At 35.4% G+C, this 22,693-nt stretch overlaps 1 long non-coding RNA gene across 1 annotated transcript; it reads left to right on the top strand.

Annotated features, from left to right (window-relative positions):
- Positions 1–17,793: 17,793 nt before the first annotated feature.
- LOC126674654 (uncharacterized) lies at positions 17,794–20,862 on the top strand. Its single transcript, XR_007639586.2, has 4 exons — positions 17,794–18,132; positions 18,225–18,298; positions 19,206–19,290; positions 20,542–20,862. It is a non-coding gene; the product is annotated as an uncharacterized LOC126674654 (long non-coding RNA).
- Positions 20,863–22,693: the final 1,831 nt, after the last annotated feature.

The raw sequence follows: 22,693 nt of genomic DNA, 5'->3' as shown, positions 1-22,693 counted from the left end.
TAACGTTTGTAAACGTTTGGCTTAAATCGCTAAAAAGGTGAAACGTTTGGAATTTTTTCGTATAGTTTATAAACGTTTGCCTTAAATCACTTAAAAAGTTAAACGTTTGGATATGTTTCACAATATTTGTAAATATTTGGCTTAAATCGGTTAAAAGGGGAAACGTTTGGATTTGTTTTGTAATTTTTGTAAACGTTTGGCTTAAATCGTTAAATGGGTGAAACGTTTGGATTTGTTTCGTAATGTTTGTAAATGTTTGGCATAAATAGCTAAAAAGGTGAAACAGTTGGATTTGTTTCGTAACGTTTGTAAACGTTTGGCATAAATCTCTAAAAAGGTGTAACACTTGGATTTGTTTGTTAACGTTTGTAAACGTTTGGCTTAAATTGCTAAAAAGTTAAAACGCTTGGATTTGTTTCGTAATGTTTGTAAATATTTAACTTCAATCGCTAAAAAGCGGAAACGCTTGGATTTGTTTTGTAACGTTTGCAAACGTTTGACTTCAATCGCTAAAAAGGTGAAATGCTTGGATTTTTTTCGTAACGTTAGTAAACGTTTGGCTTAAATCGCTAATAAGGTGAAACTCTTGGATTTGTTTCGTGACGTTTGTAAACGTTTGGCTTAAATCTCTAAAAAGGGGAAACGTTTAGATTTGTTTCGTAGCGTTTGTAAACGTTTGGCTTAAATCGCTAAAAAGGTGAAACAATTGGATTTGTTTCGTAAAAATTTTAATTTGTTTCGAAACGTTTGGATTTGTTTCGTAACATTTGTAAACGTTTAGCTTCAATCACTAAAAAAGTGAAACGTTTGGATTTGTTTCGAAATGTTTGTAAACAATTGGCTTAAATCGCTAAGAAGATGAAACGTTTTGATTTTTTTTTTGTAACGTTTGGATATTTTTTGTAACGTTTGTAAACGTTTGGCTTAAATCGCTAAAAAGGTGAAACGTTTGGGTTTGTTTCGTATCGTTTGTAAACGTTTCGCTTAAATTGTTAAAAAGGTGAATCGTTTTGATTTGTTTCCTAACGTTTTTAAACGTTTGGCTTAAATCGCTAAAAAGTTGAAACGTTTGGTTTTGTTTCATAACCTTTGTTAACGTTTGGCTTATATCGCTATAAAGGTGAAACATTTGGATTTGTTTCGTAACTTTTGTAAATGTTTTGCCTAAATTTCTAAAAAGGTGACACGTTTGGATTTGTTTCGTAACCATTGTAAACGTTTGGCTTAAATCGCTAAAAAGGTGGAACATTTGTATTTGTTTCGTAACGTTTGTAAACGTTTGGCTTAAATCGCAAAAAAGGTGAAACGATTTGGCTTAAATCGCTTAAATGAGGGAACGTTTGGATTTGTTTTATAAAGTTTGCAAACGTTTGGCTTAAATCGCTAAAAAGGGAGAAACGTTTTGATTTGTTTCGTAACATTTGTAAACGTTTTGCTTAAATTGCTAAAAAGGTGACACGTTTGGCTTAAATCTCTAAAAAGGAGAAACGTTTGTATTTGTTTTGTAACGTTTGGCTTAAATCGCTAAAAAGGTGAAACGTTTGGTTTTGTTTTGTAGCGTTTGTAAATGTTTGACTTAAATCGCTAAAAAGGTAAAACTTTTGAATTTGTTTCGTAGCGTTTGTAAACGTTTGGCTTAAATCGCTAAAAAGATAAAACGTTTGGATTTGTTTCGTAAAGTTTGTAAACGTTTGGCTTAAATCGCTAAAAAGGTGAAACGTTTGGTTTTGTTTCGTAACATTTTGTAAACGTTTGCCTTAAATCGCTAAAAAGGTGAAAAGTTTGGAATTGTTTCGTATCGTTTGTAAATGTTTGGCTAAAGTCGCTAAAAAGGTAAACATTTGGATTTGTTTTGTAACGTTTGTTAACGTTTGGCTTATATTGCTATAAAGGTGAAACGTTTGGATTTGTTTCGTAACGTTTGTACACGTTTGGCTTAAATCGCTAAAAAGGTGAAACGTTTGGATTTGTTTCGTAAAGTTTGTAAATGTTTGGCTTAAATTGCTAAAAAGGTGAAACACTTGGATTTGTTTCGAAACTTTTGTAAACGTTTGGCTTAAATTGCTAAAAAGGTGAAACGCTTGGATTTTTTTCGTAACATTTGTTAACGTTTGTCTTGAATTGCTAAAATGGTGAAACATTTTGTCACGACCCAATTTCATTGAATCGTGACCGGCGCTAGGGTATGGGTATGGTCGTACCAAAACCCGTAGCAAGCCTTGCGGAAATCAAATAAACATTTAACCTGCAGAAAACTGCTCGGGGGCAACCGAGACTCCTACCTAAGTCTAGCAATTTATATTACATTTCTAATATAAATAACGTAAATGTCCAAAATGCTCAACAGTATGCCTTAAATATAATATAAAAAAATAATCCAGTGTAAACATGCTAATAATAAATAATCGATCTAATCGACAATCCCAAGTGCAATAACAAATGTAATATATAAACTAGTTCTACTGCGGTCTAAGAGTTCGAAAACAGAAACTAATTTAAATAACATAAAAACCTCCGAGGAATCAAAAGAATCAGAGTGGACCAACTTTCAAATCATAAACTTGGAAAATTTGGGAAAACAACGGGGTCAGATGAGTTCGCAATACAATTTACATTTATTAAGTTTAAAACCCTTAAATCAAAACATTTTATACTAATATAATATGATTATTAAAAACAGCATTGAAATGGTCCCAGCGTAAATATGACATAGCATACTGATAAACCTAGAGTGGACGGGAACAAATCCTCGTCATATATATACAAGCGTAAGCAAGACATTAGTATGCCGATTCCCAGAGTACTCACCGGTGCACACAGTCTCGATACAAGCCTATCGAGTAGCTCGTTTCAATCCAGATCCATAATTCGTAAATACAGTTCAAAAGCATTTATAATATTAAAATACGATGCGGTACTTATTAAAGCGGTAAATAGCACTACAAACTCACTGCTTGCTTATCCACGTGAAACTTCGGCAAACAGCTAACCCTGGTTCGACTCCGGAGCGCGAGTAGTCGAAGAGTCTAAAAATAAATCATACGTTAAAATCGCTCCAACCCCTAACTCTAAGTATACTAGACACCACGTAGGACTAGCACAATTAATAAGCCAGATAAAATCACAGACAAACACAATCTCAATTAAATTGTAATGCCGTAATTAAATCAAGCATATTGAGTTCATATTTAAAATTCATCCGAAATATTAATTAATTAATATTTAATTAATAAATAAAATCATTTCCTTAAATAGTGAGGTAGCCGAGTTTCTTAAAACTAACAAGCTAATCTCACATGTCGGGCAACGCAAGTCTAACCCGACCACACCATAAAACCAGAGTGATAAACCACATTTTATAATTTAATATTTACTAAATATTAATCAATATCAAAATAGAACTCAATAGCTTGAAACCCAAGTAATTAAAAATTACAGGCAAAATATCTCCTTAAATAAATCAATAAATAATTAGAAAGGCTAAATTACAAATTTAGCCAAATTGGCATGCTAAGCCAAAATCGCAATTTATTAAATAACAAAATAAAGCTAAATAATAACTTTAATCCCAAAGACATTCTAAATCAAAAATCTTAAATTACAATAAAATAATAATTAATAATAATAATTAATTTAAGTTTTAAATATTCAAATATTATTTATATGCCTTAAAAATAATATAATTAATTTGACAAACTTTCAAATTAAATAAAATCTCCAATACTTATTTCATATAGTCAAAATATAAAATCACATATAAATTATGATAAAATTAATATCGAATTTAGACTTAAAATATTAACGCCCAAAATAAATTTCAAATTATAAATAATAATATTATTTAAATTGTTAATTAATAAGTCGAAATCAATTTCATAAATTAAAACCAAAAATCAATTTAAAACAGTTAAAATATAAGTTTAGAAATCAAAAGATTTAAGACACAAAAACTCAATAACCAAAACTGACCTTTAGCCAAAAACAATTTAAATGGGCCAATCAACTAATGACACATAATCATCTTCTTAATTAAGCAACACAAACAATCCCACATGAACAGAAACAATGAACATGAAAATTGCAGAAACCGAATTTAAAGAAATTTACGAATAAAACTTCAAAATCTTTTTATAATTCAACTACCTAAGATATAATATCAACTCAAGCGATCTCAAGAACTGAAAATCATAGAACAAGGTTAACAAGATTAAGAACTCATGACCGTGTAAATAAAATCAATGTTCAAACACAAATTCGTTCGGCAGAAACCACACCAAACCAAAACGATGAACCAAACTCTTGAAAGTTTAAACAAACCATCATTCAAGAGATTATAAACATTAAGGATATCAAAATCAAAGCCAAATAAGGAAAAATAAGTTGGCAGTAACATTAAGGAGCAATCGCCAAAATAATACCAAAATAATACGGTGATACGGCGGCGATTAATACGAGTTCGTTTACGTACCGTTTGACGAATGAAAAGTGTAGAAACGTAGAGGAACGAGTCTATTATCACGGGAAACAAACGAAACTGATTTCGATCTCTAAACGGCTGCCAAACGAATTGATATTCAAAGAGGTCAATTTAGAATCAAAATAGAAATTATCTAGAAAACGGCAAAGCGGCGGTAGACAATACGAGAAATAATACGTACCGTTTTACGAAGCAAAAGTTGGAATTTGTAGAGACGCGAGTCTTCTTCGACCAGGACGAAACGAAACTGAATTTGGATCTGAAATAGTTACGTACGGATCAAAATACGGAGAGGTCGATTTTAACTAAAACAGAGATTTTAAGAATTTAAAAACTTACCGATGGCAGCAACTTTAGAAGGGATTTTGAACGATGATTTCTCAGAGAAAAGGGAAAAGGATGACGGCTAGGGTTAGTATGAAGTGTGGTGAAGATTTTAGGTTTAGAGAACGTTTTTAAAAGGTGAACGGATCGCTGAAAATCGGGGGGCAAAACTGCCCCCTTACTTCTCGGCAGCAGGTCTCGAACGAGACCTGCTGAATTGAACAGGTCTCGTTTGAACTTCGGTTCAACAAGACCTGGTCCAACAAATTCCTGGTTGAACCGAAACCCAACCCGGACCTAAATTTAAATATTTTTGAAACCCGGACTTCAATTAACCCCTTTCGAAACCCGGACTTAAATTAAACCATTTTTGAATCAAATTAGAAAACAAATTTAAATTACGTAAACAACTAAAATGTTACTGGAACTCGCAACTTAAATTTTAAAATTTTACGGGATATTACATTCTCCCCAACTTATTAAAAATTCGTCCTCGAATTTAACACTATAAACACATAGTACCAAAAACAAGACAAAACTCCTCTGAAACTCATAAAAATCAAATAACAATAAATTTTCGTACCTCAAGGAAATAGAAAAGGATAGGGACCCCGCATATCCGACTCGGTCTCCCAAGTGCACTCCTCAACAGAATGGTTCCGCCAAAGAACCTTGACCATTGGAATCTCCTTGCTCCGTAACTTACGAACCTGCGTATCAACAATCTCAACAGGCTTCTCCTCGTAAGATAACTCATGGTCAATATCAACACTCTGCGGTACTATCACGTGAGAAGGATCAGAAATACACTTCCGCAACATGGAAATGTGAAATACTGGGTGAACCAACGACATATCTGGTGGCAACGCCAACTTGTACGCCACTGCTCCAATACGCTCAATAATCTCATACTGACCAACATACCTCAGTGCTAACTTTCCCTTAACACCAAAACGCACAACGCCCTTCATAGGCAAAACCCGAAGAAACACGAAATCACCAACCCGAAACTACATGTCCTTTCTCTTCGGATCAGCATAACTCTTATGCCGACTAAAAGCTGTCTCAAATCTCCGCTTGATTAATGGTACCTTCTCTGAGGTAATCTGAATGATCTCTGCTCCCGAGAGCTTGCGCTCGCCAACCTCCTCCCAACATATAGGAGATCGACACTTGCGCCCGTACAAAGCCTCATAAGGTGCCATCTCGATACTAGCATGGTAACTGTTGTTGTAGGAAAACTCAATCAAAGAAAAATGAGTATCCCAGCTACCCTGAAAATCCAGAACACACATCCTGAGCATGTCCTCCAAAGTCTGAATAGTCCTCTCAGACTGACCGTCAGTCTGAGGGTGAAAAGTAGTACTGAAATCCAACCTCGAACCCAAGGATTCTTGCATCCCCTTCCAAAACCGAGAGGTGAAAACTGAACCTCTGTCCGAAACTATCAACATTGGTACACCATGGAGACTTACAATCTGATCGATGTACAACTGTGCCAACTTCGAAGCCTGATAAGTAACCTTGATCGGTAGGAAGTGAGCTGACTTGGTCAAACGGTCAACTATCACCCAAATCGAATCATACCTCTGCCGGGTACGTGGAAACCCAACCACAAAATCCATAGCGATTCGCTCCCATTTCAACTCTGGAATAGGTAGCGGTTGCAGATATCCAAACGGTCTCTGATGTTCCAACTTTACCTGTTAGCAAGTCAAACACTTAGACACAAACTATGCAACATCCTTTTCATTTCGCTCCACCAGTACGTACCCTTGAGATCGTGATACATCTTGGTAGAACCCGGATGAACACTATAAGCTGACTTGTGCGCTTCCTCCAGAATCTGGTCTCTCAAACCAACCGAATCCGGAACACACAGTCGAGAACCGTACCTGAGAGCTCCATCCACCAGAACAAACTAAGAATTCCCATCCAGATGGATCTCATCCATAATCCGTTTCAATTCTGGATCCTCAGCTTGTGAAGCTTTGATCCTATCAATCAAAATAGGTTACACCTGCAACTATGCTAACAAACAACCTCTCTGCGAAACCTAAAATCCGTATCCCGAAGCTAACAAACTATGCCACTCACGAACCATGGGTCTCCACCCAACCTCAGAAATATATGCCAAACTGCTCGAAGACTTGCGACTCAACGCATCGGCTACCACATTAGCCTTACCCGGATGGTACTGAATAGTACAATCGTAGTCTTTCAGTAACTCCAACAATCTCTGCTGCCTCAGATTCAACTCACGCTGATCAAAGATGTACTTCAGACTCTTATGACCAGTAAAGATCTCGCAAGTCGCACCGTACAAATAGTGCCTCCAAATCTTGAGAGCAAAAACCACAGCTGCTAACTCCAGATCATGAGTAGGATAATTCACCTCATGCTTCTTCAGCTGGCGAGAAGCATAGGCAATCACCTTACCATGTTGTATCAGAACGCAACCCAAATCGATACGAGAAGCATCACAATACACAGTGAACCCCTCAATGCCAGATGGCAAAGCTAACACAGGAGCTGTAGTCAAAATCTCTTTGAGCTTCCCAAAGCTCGTCTCGCACTTGTCAGTCCACTAAAACTTAACACCCTTCTGTGTCAGTTTAGTTAACGGCGCAGATATTCTCGAGAAATCCTGCACGAACTGACGATAGTAGCCAGCTAACCCCAGAAAACTTCTGATCTCAGTAACTGACCTCGGCCTCTGCCAATCCATAACCGCCTCAATCTTCATCGGATCAAACTTGATCCCATCCTTTGACACTACGTGTCCTAAGAAAGTAACTTGATCCAGCCAGAATTCGCACTTCGAGAACTTAGCATACAGCTGATGCTCACGCAAAGTCTGCAGTATCGTTCTCAAGTGGAAAGCATGCTCCTCCTCACTCCGAGAGTAAATCAGTATGTCATCAATTAACACAATAACGAACTGATCCAGAAACGGCTTGAATGCCCGGTTCATCATATCCATAAACGCTGCTGGTGCGTTAGTTAACCCAAAAGACATGACCAGAAACTCGAAATGCCCATACCGCGTTCTGAAAGCAGTCTTAGGCACATCGACGTCTCGAATCCGAAGTTGATGATACCCGGATCTCAAATCAATCATCGAAAAGCACTTAACACCCTCCAACTGGTCGAACAAATCATCAATACGAGGAAGAGGATAACTGTTCTTGATAGTAACCTTGTTCAGCTGTCTGTAGTCAATACACAGCCAAAAAGAACCATCCTTCTTCTTGACAAACAACACAGGAGCACCCCACGGAGAAGTACTTGGTCTGATAAAACCACTATCAAGCAATTCCTGTAACTATTCCTTCAACTCTTTCAGCTCTGCAGGAGCCATCCGATACGGCGGTATCGAAATAGGAGCTGTTCCAGGAGCAACATCGATACAGAACTCAATGTCACAATCAGGTAGTAATCCAGGCAACTCCTCTGGAAACACATCAGTGAACTCATTCACTATCAGAACACTATGCACATCACCACTGTCAGCCTCTAAATCACGAACCACCGCTAAGAAAGCCTGGAAACCCTTGCCCATCATACGCTTAGCCTTGATCGCCGAAATTAGATTCTTAGGTGCTTCCGCCTTCTCCCCTTGGAAATAAAAAGGCATATCACCAGGAATCTCAAACACAACTGACTTCCCACGACAGTCGATAGAAGCAAAATGGCGTGAAAGCCAATCCATCCCCAAGATAACATCAAAAGATAACACGTCAAGCATAATCAAATCAGCACTAAGATCTCTACCATGTATAACCACAGAACAAGACGGATAAACCACATCCACCACAACACAGTCAGACAAAGGCGTAAATACAGATAAAGGCTCTAACAACCTAAATGGTGTCACACCCAACTTAGCAGCAAATATCGAAGAAAAAAAAGAGTGGGTTGCACCCGCATCAAATAAAACCAAGGCATCTAAAAATGAAATGGGAATAGTACCTTGCACCACGGCGTTTGATGCACGAGCATCCTGAGGAGTCAAAGAAATTACTCTGGCTTGACCCTGTCCCTACTGCGGTGCCTGAGAAGAACTGTAACTACCCGACCCTCTACCACCGTTTCCACGGCCACCAAAACCATGCCCTCCTAAACCACGGCCCCGCTGGCCACCAAACGAAGCGGCAGGTTGAGAATACCCTGCCGAAGGAGTGAAAACAGGTCTCTTTTGCTGAAAGACCGGTTGAGCAACACTAGCCGACCACATCTACTGTTCAGATGCCGGACACTCCCAAGCAAAATGACCCTGCTGGCCACAAGCATAGCAACTACCTGGTGCCACTGTGCACTATCCCGAATGTCTGTGCCAGCAGTTCTGACAAAACGGAACGCTAGAAGTACCACTGTAACCGCGACCAGATCCACGGCTACTCCCACTATAACCAAAACTGTGAGAATACGGCTGATACCCTTTTCGAACACCCCCTTTCTGACTCTTGTACTGGGAAGGCTTGAACTGATAGCTGCTACTACCACTTTGCTACCCACTACTCTGAACAACACCGCTTGCCTTCTTTGTCTCAGTCATTTTCATAAAGTGCAGTAAATTTGTCTCCATCCGACGGGCACTGTCCACTACAATAGGAAATTCCTTGTGCGGCTCAGTCAGAAGACTGATAAAACCAGCGCCTAAACCCTTCACATACCTGTCGTTCACCCTCTGCTGCTCAGTCTGTAGATCTGGGGCAAAACGACTCAGCCTCACAAACTCAGTAGTGTACTCGTTTACCGACCTGTCTCCTCTCTTCAAAACCAGCAATTTGTCTCTGTGACCCTCTGTCACTGAAAAAGGTAAGTAGAAATGCTTGAATCGAGTCACAAAATCCGCTCAAGTAATAGTAGCTATTTCAGCACGAATGGCACTGCAAAACCAATCACTTGCAGGACCCTTCAAGGACATTTCCACTAACATAACAATCTGCCTCTCTGTACCCTGCAATCTCTGAGCATTCTGCTCAACTTTCTCCAAAAAGTCTAGGGCATCGCCGTTGCCCGAAAACTCAGTCGACATTAGCCTTGCATAAGCCAACACCAAATCCTTGTCAGTGGTTCCGCCACCACCAATTGCAACACCGCCAGCCTGTGGTACCTGCTGCTGCACAATCTGTCACAGCAAAGCATACTGGTTCTGCATGGCGATCTGTCCCGCCTGCAGTTTCACTTGATTATTTTGGAGTGCAGTGATCCCAGCCAGAAACGTCGTGAAGTCAAATGGATCTATAGGAGCTTGTGGTACACCTTGTGCCTGAAAGCCCGCACCACCACATCCCCTACCTCTGCCTCCAGCAGCCTGACCTCTGCCACCCCGTCCTCTGCCAGCTCGGCCTCTACCAGCCTGAACTCCACCTGCACGTCCCCTGCCAACTTGAACCTCTGGTTCATGCTGGTCAACCTCAATAGACATAGCGTCGTCAGCTTCAGCCTCAGCCTGAGCTGCAGCATGCCTACAAGTATTCATTCCTAAGAATGAAACAAATAAATCTCAAACAATGCCTACATGGCAACAACTAGAGTATGATTTAAATAGTTCACAAATCAACAATTTATCCAGAGTAATAACGATAACCTTCCAAAGTAAAGAAAAAATTTCGCAAAGTAAAACATCAATAACACATAATCAAAGCGTTTCATCTTTTTAGCAATTTAAGCCAAACTTTTAAAAAGATTATGAAACAAATCTAAACGTTTTACCTATTTAGCGATTTAAGACGAAAGATTACAAACGTTACAAAACAAATCCAAACGTTTCACCTTTTTAGCGATTTAAGCCAAACGTTTACAAAAGTTACGAAACAAATCCAAACGTTTCCCTTTTTTAGCTATTTAAGACAAACGTTTACAAACCTTACATAACTAATCCAAACGTTTCGCCTTTTTAGCAATTTAAGCCAAACGTTTACAAACGATGCGAAAGAAATCCAAACGTTTCACATTTTTAGCGATTTAAGCCAAACGTTTACAAACGTTACAAAACAAAACCAAGCGTTTCACCTTTTTAGCAATTTAAGCTAAATGTTTACAAACGTTGAAATACAAATCCAAGCGTTTCACATTTTTAGCGATTTAAACCAAATGTTTACAAACAATACGAAAAAAAAACAAGAGTTTCACCTTTTTAGCAATATATACCAAACGTTTACAAACGTTACAAAACAAATCCACATTTTTATCAATTTAAGCCAAATGTTTACAAACGTCCTGAAACAACTTTAAACGTTTCCCATTTTTAGGAACTTAAGCTAAACGTTTACAAACGTTACAAAAAAAAACCAAACTTTTCACCTTTTTAGCGATTTAAGCCGAATGTTTACAAATGCTATGAAACAAATCTGAACGTTTCACCTTTTTAGCGATTTATCTCAAACGTTTACAAATGTTACGAAGCAAATCCAAGCATTTCCCCTTTTGGCGATTTAAGCCAAACGTTACAAACATTACGAAACAAATCCATATGTTTCACCTTTTTAGTGATTCATGCAAAACGTTTACAAACTTTACGAAACAAATCAAAATGTTTCCCCTTTTTAGCGATTGAAGCCAAACGTTTACAAACGTTGCGAAACAAATCCAAACGTTTCCAATTTTTAGCAATATAAGCAAAACATTTACAAAAGTAACGAAATAAAAATCAAATGTTTCACCTTTTTAGCAATTTAAGCTAAACCTTTACAAATGTTACGAAAAAAATCCAAGCGTTTCACCTTTTTAAAAATTTAAGCCAAACGTTTACAAACGTTACGAAGCAAATCCAAACAAATTTCCTTTTTAGCGATTAAAGCCAAACATTTACAAACGCTACGAATCAAATCCAAATATTTCACCTTTTTAGCGATTTCAGCCAAATGTTTACAAACGCTACGAAACAAATCCAAACGGTTCACCTTTTTAGTGATGTAAGCCAAACGTTTACAAACTTTACGAAATAAATCCAAGCGTTTCACATTTATAGCAATTTAAGGCAAACGTTTACAAACGTTATGAAACAAATCCAAGCGTTTCACCTTTTTAGCAATTTAAGCCAAACGTTTACTAATGTTACGAAAAATATCTAAACGTTCTCACCTTTTTAGCGATTTAAGCCAAACGTTTACAAAGGTTACTAAACAAATCCAAACGTTTTACCTTTTTAGCAATTTAAGCCAAACGCTTAAAAACGTTACGAAACAAATCCTAGCGTTTCACCTTTTCAGCAATTTAAGCCAAACATTTACAAACGTTACGAAACAAATCCAAGTGTTTCACCTTTTTAGCAAATTAAGCTAAACGTTTACAAACGTTACGAAACAAATGCAAGCGTTTCACCTTTTTAGAAATTTAAACCAAAGTTTTACAAACATTACGAAACAAAACAAAATGTTTCACCTTTTTAGCGATTTAAGCCTAACATTTACAAACGTTACGAAACAAAACCAAAGGTTTCACCTTTTTAGCGATTTTAGCCAAACGTTTACAAACGTTACGAAACAAATTCAAACGTTTCTCTATTTTAGCGATTTAAGCCAAACGTTTAAAACGTTACGAAACAAATCCAAACATTTCATATTTTTAGCAATTTAAGCCAAAGGTTTGCAAACGTTACGAAACAAAACCAAACGCTTCACCTTTTTAGCAATATAAGCCAAACGTTACGAAAAAAAACCGAGCGTTTCACCTTTTTAGCAATATAAGCCAAACGTTACGAAATAAATCCAAGCGTTTCCACGTTTTTAGCAATTTAAGCCAAACGTTTACAAACGTTACGAAACAAATCCAAACTTTTTACCTTTTTAGCGATTTAAACCAAATGTTTACAAATGGTACGATAAAAATCCAAACGTTTCACCTTTTTAGCGAATTAAGCCAGACATTTAGAAACTCTACGAAACAAATCCAAACGTTTCACCTATTAAGCAATTTAAGCCAAATATTTACAAAGGATATGAAACAAGTCCATGCGTTTCTTCTTTTTAGCAATTTAGGCCAAATGTATACAAAAGTTACGAAATAAATCAAAGCGTTTCACCTATTTAGCTGTTTAAGCCAAACGTTTACAAAGGTTATGAAACAAATCCAAATGTTTCATATTTTTAGCGATTTAAGCCGAACGATTACAAACGATACGAAACAAATCCTAGCGTTTCACCTTTTCAGCAATTTAAGCCAAACATTTACAAACGTTACGAAACAAATCCAAGCGTTTCACCTTTTTATCAAATTAAGCTAAACGTTTACAAACGTTACGAAACAAATGCAAGCGTTTCACCTTTTAGAAATTTAAACCAAAGTTTTACAAACATTACGAAACAAAACAAAATGTTTCACCTTTTTAGCGATTTAAGCCTAACATTTACAAACGTTACGAAACAAAACCAAAGGTTTCACCTTTTTAGCGATTTTAGCCAAACGTTTACAAACGTTACGAAACAAATTCAAACGTTTCCCTATTTTAGCGATTTAAGCCAAACGTTTAAAACGTTATGAAACAAATCCAAACATTTCATATTTTTAGCAATTTAAGCTAAAGGTTTGCAAACGTTATGAAACAAAACCAAGCGCTTCACCTTTTTAGCAATATAAGCCAAACGTTACGAAAAAAAACCGAGCGTTTCACCTTTTTAGCAATATAAGCCAAACGTTACGAAATAAATCCAAGCGTTTCCACGTTTTTAGCAATTTAAGCCAAACGTTTACAAACGTTACGAAACAAATCCAAACTTTTTACCTTTTTAGCGATTTAAACCAAATGTTTACAAATGGTACGATACAAATCCAAACGTTTCACCTTTTTAGCGAATTAAGCCAGACATTTAGAAACTCTACGAAACAAATCCAAACGTTTCACCTATTATGCAATTTAAGCCAAATATTTACAAAGGATATGAAACAAGTCCACGCGTTTCTTCTTTTTAGCAATTTAAGCCAAATGTATACAAAAGTTACGAAATAAATCAAAGCGTTTCACCTTTTTAGCTGTTTAAGCCAAACCTTTACAAAGGTTATGAAACAAATCCAAATGTTTCATCTTTTTAGCGATTTAAGCCGAACGATTACAAACGATACGAAACAAATCCAAACGTGTCCCCTTTTTAGCGATTTAAGCCAAACATTTACAAACGTTACAAAACAAATCGAAACATTTCACCTTTTTAGCGATTTAAGCCAAACGTTTACAAACGTTACGAATCAAATCCAAACGTTTCCCCTTTTTAGCGATTTAAGCCAAACGTTTACAAACGCTACGAAACAAAACCAAACGTTTAAAACGTTACAAAACAAATCCAAACGTTTCCCCTTTTTAGCGATTTAAGCCAAACGTTTACAAACGTTACAAAACAAATCCAAACGTTTCGCCTTTTTAACGTTTTAAGCCAAACGTTTACAAACATTACGACCCAAATCCAAACGTTTCGCTTTTTTAGCAATTTAAGCCAAACGTTTACAAACGTTACGAAACAAATCCAAACGTTTCACATTTTTAGCGAGTTACAAACGTTACGAAAAAAAAACCAAGTGTTTCACCTTTTTAGCAATTTAAGCCAAACGTTTACAAACGTTAAAATACAAATCCAAGCATTTCACCTTTTTAGCGATTTAAGCCAAACATTTACAAACGTTACGAAACAAATCGAAGCGGTTCACCTTTCTAGCAAATTAAGCTAAACGTTTACAAACGTTACGAAAGAAATCCAAGCATTTCTCCTTTTAGCAATTTAAGCCAAACGTTTACAAACATTACGAAACAAAACAAAATGTTTCACCTTTTTAACGATTTAAGCCGAATGTTTACAAACGTTACGAAACAAAACCAAACGTTTCACCTTTTTATGGATTTAAGCCAAACGTTTACAAATGTTATTAAACTAATCCAAGCGTTTCATCTATTTAGCAATTTAAGCCAAACGTTTGCAAACGTTACGAAACAAATACAAACGTTTCACCTTTTTAGCGATTTAAGCCAAATGTTAACAAAGGTTAGGAAATAAAACCAAACGTTTCACCTTTTTAGCAATTTAAGCCAAACGTTTACAAACTTTACAAAACAAATCCAAACGTTTCACCTTTTTAGCGATTTAAGCCAAACGTTTACAAAGGTTAGGAAATAAAACCAAACGTTTCACCTTTTTAGCGTTTTAAGCCAAACGTTTACAAACATTACGACCCAAATCCAAACGTTTCGCCTTTTTAGCAATTTAAACAAAACGTTTACAAACGTTACGAAACAAATCCAAACGTTTCACATTTTTAGCGATTTAAGCCAAACGTTTACAAACGTTACAAAACAAAGCCAAGCGTTTCACCTTTTTAGCGATTTAAGCAAAACGTTTACAAACGTTAAAATACAAATCCAAGCGTTTCAAATTTTTAGCAATTTAAGCCCAACGTTTACAAACGTTAAGAAACAAATCCATGCGTTTCTCCTTTTTAGCAATTTAAGCCAAACGTATACAAAAGTTACGAAAAAAATCAAAGCGTTTCACCTTTTTAGCAATTTAAGCCAAACTTTTAAAAAGATTATGAAACAAATCCAAACGTTTTACCTTTTTAGCGATTTAAGACGAACGATTACAAACGTTACAAAACAAATCCAAACGTTTCCCCTTTTTAGCGATTTAAGCCAAACGTTTACAAAAGTTACGAATCAAATCCAAACGTTTAACTTTTTTAGCTATTTAAACCAAACGTTTACAAACCTTACATAACTAATCCAAACGTTTCGCCTTTTTAGCAATTTAAGCCAAACGTTTACAAACGATGCGAATGAAATCCAAATGTTCCACATTTTTAGCGATTTAAGCCAAACGTTTACAAACGTTATGAAACAAAACCAAGCGTTTCACCTTTTTAGCAATTTAAGCCAAACGTTTACAAACGTTAAAATACAAATCCAAGCGTTTCACATTTTTAGCGATTTAAGCCAAATGTTTACAAACGATACGAAAAAAAACAAGAGTTTAACTTTTTTAGCAATATATACCAAACGTTTACAAACGTTACAAAACAAATCCACATTTTTATCAATTTAAGCCAAACGTTTACAAACGTCCTGAAACAACTCTAAACGTTTCCCATTTTTAGGAACTTAAGCTAAACGTTTACAAACGTTACAAAAAAACCAAACTTTTCACCTTTTTAGCGATTTAAGCCGAACGTTTACAAATGCTATGAAACAAATCCAAACGTTTCACCTTTTTAGCAATTTATCTCAAACGTTTACAAATGTTACGAAGCAAATCCAAACATTTCCCCTTTTGGCGATTTCAGCCAAACGTTACAAACGTTACGAAACAAATCCATATGTTTCACCTTTTTAGTGATTCATGCAAAACGTTTACAAACTTTACGAAACAAATCAAAACGTTTCCCCTTTTTAGCGATTGAAGCCAAACGTTTACAAACATTGCGAAACAAATCCAAACGTTTTCAATTTTTAGCAATATAAGCAAAACATTTACAAAAGTAACGAAATAAAATCAAATGTTTCACCTTTTTAGCAATTTAAGCTAAACCTTTATAAACGTTACAAAAAAATCCAAGCGTTTCACCTTTTTAGCAATTTAAGCCAAACGTTTACAAACATTACGAAACAAATCCAAACAATTCACCTTTTTCGCGATTTAAGCCAAACAAACGGTAAAAAACAAATCCAAATGTTTCACCTTTTTAACGATTAAAGCCAAACATTTACAAACGCTACAAAATAAATCGAAACGTTTCACCTTTTTAGCGATTTAAGCTAAACGTTTACAAACGCTACGAAACAAATCCAAACGGTTCACCTTTTTAGCGATGTAAGACAAACGTTTACAAACTTTACGGACCAAATCCAAGTGTTTCACATTTATAGCAATTTAAGCCAAATGTTTAGAAACGTTGCGAAACAAATCCAAGTGTTTCACCTTTTTAGCAATTTAAGCCAAACGTTTACTAACGTTACGAAAAAAATCTAAACGTTTTCACCTTTTTAGCGATTTAAGCCAAACGTTTACAAAGTTTACGAAAAATATCCAATTGTTTCACCTTTTTGGCGAATTTAAGCGAGACGTTTAAAAACGTTACGAAATAAATACAAGCGTTTCACCTTTTTAGCAATTTAAGCCAAACATTTACAAACGTTACGAAACAAATCCAAGCGTTCCACCTTTTTAGAAAATTAAGCTAAACGTTTACAAACGTTACGAAGCAAATGGAAGCGTTTCACCTTTTTAGCAATTTAACCCAAACGTTTACAAACATTACGAAACAAAACAAAATGTTTCACCTTTTTAGCGATTTAAGCCGAACGTTTCCAAACGTTACGAAACAAAACCAAAGGTTTCACCTTTTTAGCGATTTTAGTCAAACGTTTACAAACGCTACGAAACAAATTCAAACGTTTCTGTAATAACCTAAATTTTGAGGTATTACGTGTAGTGCCACGAAGCATAATTGTAAAGATTAAGAACGAGAATATCAAATTAGGATTGGATAATAAGGACTTAGACTGAAGCGGGTCTATTGGAATTATCGTAGAATAATAATTTAAATGGAAAATTATTATGCGATAAATTGGATTTAATCGAGACAAAAAGGAAATAAAATAAAATAAGTTGGAAAGTCAGAGCGAATAATATTCACGCCAAGGTCCGTGAAATATTATTAATAAACGATCGTCAAAATTTTGTAAGTATACGAAATCGTTTTAGAAGATAGTTTGACGATTAGTTAAGAATAAGGGTTAAAGTGCAAATTAGCCACTTTAAGGACTAAAGTGGACTTTTAACCATAAACTTTCGGATGAAGTTGTGTTTTACTCTATTTTCTCAAGATAAGAAAATAATATCGATAAAGTTGTTACTGATAGTCATTAAAATGAAAATTGGACGAAAAAGTGAGAAAAAGTGCAAGTAAACTCAAAATGGAAATTTGAGCGTTTTTGGCCAAAATTGCCAAAATAAATTATTGGAAAGTGATATTATAAGATATGAGACTAATGTTATTTATTTGGGAAATAAATAATACGGAATTTATCGAGAATCGAATGATTAAGCGATCGATGGACTAAATTGGTCGAAATAAAAGTTATAAAGTGAAAGTTGAGGAGGTGGCAAAGTGAGGGACTAAATGAGACCTTTGTCATAAATATATATACCCATTTCATTTGATTTAAGATCAGAATCAACACATTTTTGAGTCTCAAATTCGTTCTCCTTTTTCCTTTGATGATCAACATATGCAAAGATTTCAATCCTCCATAACTTCCTCGTTTCTCTACGGAATTGGACGATTCTTGCGGCCACGGAACGAGGAGAAGGAGAGCTACTGATCTAGCCCTATTATTCAAGGTAAAAAATCACAACTTGAGTTTAGGGTTTCTAAGTTTTATTTCGGTTTTAGAGTTAATTAAGGGTTTTGGTGTAATTGATGTTCATATGAGTTTATAAGCTTTCATGGAAGATTGTTGATGGTGAATTTAAGCCTTGAAGCTTCGGCATAGGGACAACATCCAAGGTGAGGTATTTTCTTAAATTGATGATGGTTAGTCTATGTTGACAATTGTGTGAAGTTTAGGTGTTTGATGAATTGACTATATGATTTATGTAGAATTGTTAAAATTCTTGATTGAATTTTGACATATGAATGGGCTAAGTGTTTCGGGCCCTAATCTAGTTGATGCTATGAGATTTAATTGATAAGTTATGAGTGTTCAATTGAAGTTATATAGCTGAATGTAGATTGAGTTTGAAGCAAGATTGATTGAGTTAGAGTTGATGCAATAATAATGCATGAATAGTTGGCTATGTGGATGAATTCAAGCCTTTATGTTTTGTTAAGGTTTAAGTCATGGATTGGTATGTGTATGTTTGTTGACGGTGTCTGAGTTGTGATGTTTTAAAAGGATGGTTTTGATGGATTTTAGGTATCATTGCATAATAAGATTACGATTAAAAGTTACGCAAACTAGTTAACGAAATTGCATAAAACTGTCCTGGAAAACAGCGATATTGCAAAGGAAATATCTCGGGCTGTATAGGTCCAAATCAAGTTCCGTTTGTTGGAACGGAAACTTTGAAATGTTAACTATAATTATATAGTTTTAAGTTTTCTCTAATTCTGCCTCTAAACTGCTCATAAAAGGCAGAACATTATGTTGTGCAATCTGCCCTGCACTTGTAAACAGCTCCAAGGAAATAACTTCTGAGCTTGTTTTCGACACCTTCGGGTGCAATTCATGGTCTGAGACCTAAACGAAAGTTGTAGGCGGCGTTCTAAACTTTAAGAATGTCGATTTCGTTCAGGTGTCAACCTATTTAAGATAAGCGTTTTTAATGACCGAAGTATGTTGATCGAACTAGTTTTAGATGCGTAATCGTAATTAGATTTGTTATTAATTCGTAGCGCTATCGAATTTGCGTAGACTCGACGAATCGACTATCGACAAGGCTCGAGGGGAACGGATCGAGATGTCTTCGTGTTTATTTGAAGAATTTGGATAGCAAGTGGTGAGTACACTTTAAATTACTCGCTAATATTCGTAAAGCTACGTATTTTAATACGAAAGCTATACGAATATTTTTATGTTTAAATGTATGTTATTAAAATGCATATATATGTATGTTTTGAAAATGATGTTTTATTGTATTGTGCCATTTTGATAATAATACAAGTACATGAAAAGAGTATAAATGTTAAAGTACCGGGGAAGGGTAAAACAACATAATACGAAGTCAAACATCAAATAATATACGAGAAAAGTATAGTACATTCCTATATGTACTATTATTCATATACTTATAAAGAAACATAGTACGTTCCTGTACGTACTTTTAATTATAATGAATACCCATACGTGCGTGTGTTATAGATGTATGTTGTAGATTGTTTTGTGCATATCATGGTCCATAAAGGATCAAGAAAACCAAAGATGAAATATCAAAACGACTAACTTATGTAATAAGAAAATGTACTATGGTATATCCAATAATAAGAATTTGAGATACGAGGTTGAACTCGATAGAACTATCACGGGACCTGTATCTCATCCATTCTCGATAATAGTCCTCGGGACTCATACGAAATAAAAAGTAAGTGCGATACATCGAGAATCAATACGAAACAAGATCGAGACACAATGTGAACGAACTTTCCTATTAAATGACAATAGGAATTATATGAATCGACAGTTAAGTTCAAAAGACTTGCAGGGTGCAGAGTCCGAATGCAGACACGAAGGTAACTCGGTTGAACTATCTCGGGACCTGTGTCTGGTGAGTAACTCGATTGAACTATCTCGGGACTCACAACTTGGGATTAAGTAGTGGCATGAGTAACTCGGTCGAACTATCTCGGGACTGTGCCACATGGTTGAAAGTAACTCGGTTGAACTATCTTCGGACCCAACCATAAGGATCAAGTCACAAGGAACTTGCCAATGATTTAATTCGATTCTGAATCATGATGATATAACCTAAGATTTAAGATTCGGTCGAAAACTAATGAAACAAAACAAGAAAAGAAAAATATCAATACCATAATAAGAAATCAAAGATGTCAAATACGTATAAACTATAAGTTTATGAAATAAACAAAGAGCTATGAAGGAAAGTAAAGAGGGTATGCAATATGATTTCAAAAGAGTATTTTCTATATATAAAATAGGTTTTCAACGGTTTTAACCCTTTATGTGATATTGCGTGTAATTTGGTGAACTCGCTCAGTTTTATACTGGCCCCGTTACTCCTCCCATTTTTCAGGGATAGCATGATATGATTTGGAAAGTCAATCTTCCGAAGTTTTAATTCTCGGAAGTCATTTGCACAAGAAGTGAAAGAAGGTTTTCATTCTAGCGGTCCGCAGTAGTCTAGATGTTTTTGTCTATGTATTTGTACAATGCGTTTTAACTCTGATGTTTTTGTAAAATGGGGTCACATGTATTTTGATATATAAAATATGATTTGATTTGCGAAAAATTTACACAGGTTTTTAGGCTTGCTACGGGTTTCGGAGCTACCACTCCCATTCCCTAGCGCCGGTCGCGACTCATAAATTTGGGTCGTGACAATTTCCCCATTTTAGCGATTTAAGCCAAACGTTTAAAACGTTACGAAACAAATCCAAACATTTCATATTTTTAGGAATTTAAGCCAAAGGTTTGCAAACATTGCGTAACAAAACCAAGCGTTTCACCCTTTTTAACAATATAAGCCAAACGTTAAGAAACAAAACCAAGCGTTTCACCTTTTTAGCAATATAAGGCAAACGTTACGAAACAAATCCAAACGTTTCCACCTTTATAGCAATTTAAGCCAAACGTTTACAAACGTTACGAAACAAATCCAAACTTTTCACCTTTTTAGAGATTTAAGCCAAACGTTTACAAATGGTACGAAACAAATCCAAATGTTTCATCTTTTTAGCGAATCAAGCCAAACGTTTAGAAATGCTACGAAACAAATCCAAACGTTTCGCCTTTTAAGAAATTTAAGCCAAACGTTTACAAACGATATGAAACAAGTCCATGTGTTTCTCCTTTTTAGCAATTTAAGTCAAACGTATACAAAAGTTACGAAATAAATTAAAGCGTTTCACCTTTTTAGCAATTTAAGCTAAACGTTTACAAAGGCTATGAAACAAATCCAAACGTTTCATCTTTTTATCGATTTAAGCCGAACGATTACAAACGATACGAAACAAATCTAGACGTTTACCCTTTTTAGCGATTTAAGCCAAACGTTTACAAATGCTACAAAACAAATCGAAACGTTTCACCTTTTTAGCGATTTAAACCAAACGTTTACAAATGTTACGAAACAAATCCAAATGTTTCACTTTTTTAGCGATTTAAGCCAAACGTTTACAAATACTACGAAACAAAACCAAATGTTTACAAACATTGCAAAACAAAACCAAGCGTTTCAACTTTTTAGCAATTTAAGCCAAACGTTACGAAACAAATCCAAGCGTTTCACCTTTTTAGCAATTTAAGCCAAACGTTTACAAATGTTCTGACACAAATGCAAGAGTTTCCCTTTTTTTAGCGATTTAAGCCAAATGTTTACACAAGTATGAAACAAATCAAATCGTTTCACCTTTATAGCGATTTAAGCCAAACGTTTACAAAGGTTACAAAACAAATCCAAAGTTTTCACCTTTTTAGCGATTTAAGCCAAACGTTTACAAACGTTATGAAACAAATCGAAACGTTTCACCTTTTTAAAGATTTAAGCCTGACGTTTACAAACGCTACGCAACAAAACCAAACGTTTAAAACGTTACGAAATAGATCAAACGTTTCACATTTTTAGCTATTTAATCCAAACGTTTATAAAATTACGGAACAAATCCAAATGTTTCAACTTTTTAGCGATTTAAGCCAAATGTTTACAAACGCTACGAAACATAACCAAACGTTTAAAACATTATGAAACAAATCCAAATGTTTAACCTTTTGGTGATTTAAGCCAAACGTTTACAAAAGTATGAAACAAATTTAAATGTTTCCCCTTTTTAGCAATTTAAGCCAAACGTTTACAAACGTTATGAAACAAATCCAAACGTTTCACCTTATTAGCGATTTAAGCCCAACGTTTACAAACGTTACGAAACAAATCTAAATGTATCACCTTTTTAGCGATTTAAACCAAACATTTACAAACGCTGCGAAACAAAACCAAGCGTTTAAAACGTTACTAAACAAATCCAAACGTTTCCCATTTTTAGCGATTTAAGCCAAACGTTTACGAACATTATGAAACAAAACCTGTGTTTCACCTTTTTAACAATTTAAGCAAAACGTTTACAAACGTTATGAAACAAATCCAAGTGTTTCGCCCTTTTAGCAATTTAAGCCAAACGTTTATAAACGTTACGAACAAAATCAAGCGTTTCACCTTTTTAGCAATTTAA

Source organism: Mercurialis annua, linkage group LG3 (genome assembly GCF_937616625.2).
Source record: "Mercurialis annua linkage group LG3, ddMerAnnu1.2, whole genome shotgun sequence".
Classification (NCBI taxonomy): domain Eukaryota; kingdom Viridiplantae; phylum Streptophyta; class Magnoliopsida; order Malpighiales; family Euphorbiaceae; genus Mercurialis; species Mercurialis annua.
The sequence above is the reverse complement of the archived record's forward strand: the minus strand, read 5'-3'. Positions and strand labels throughout refer to the sequence as shown.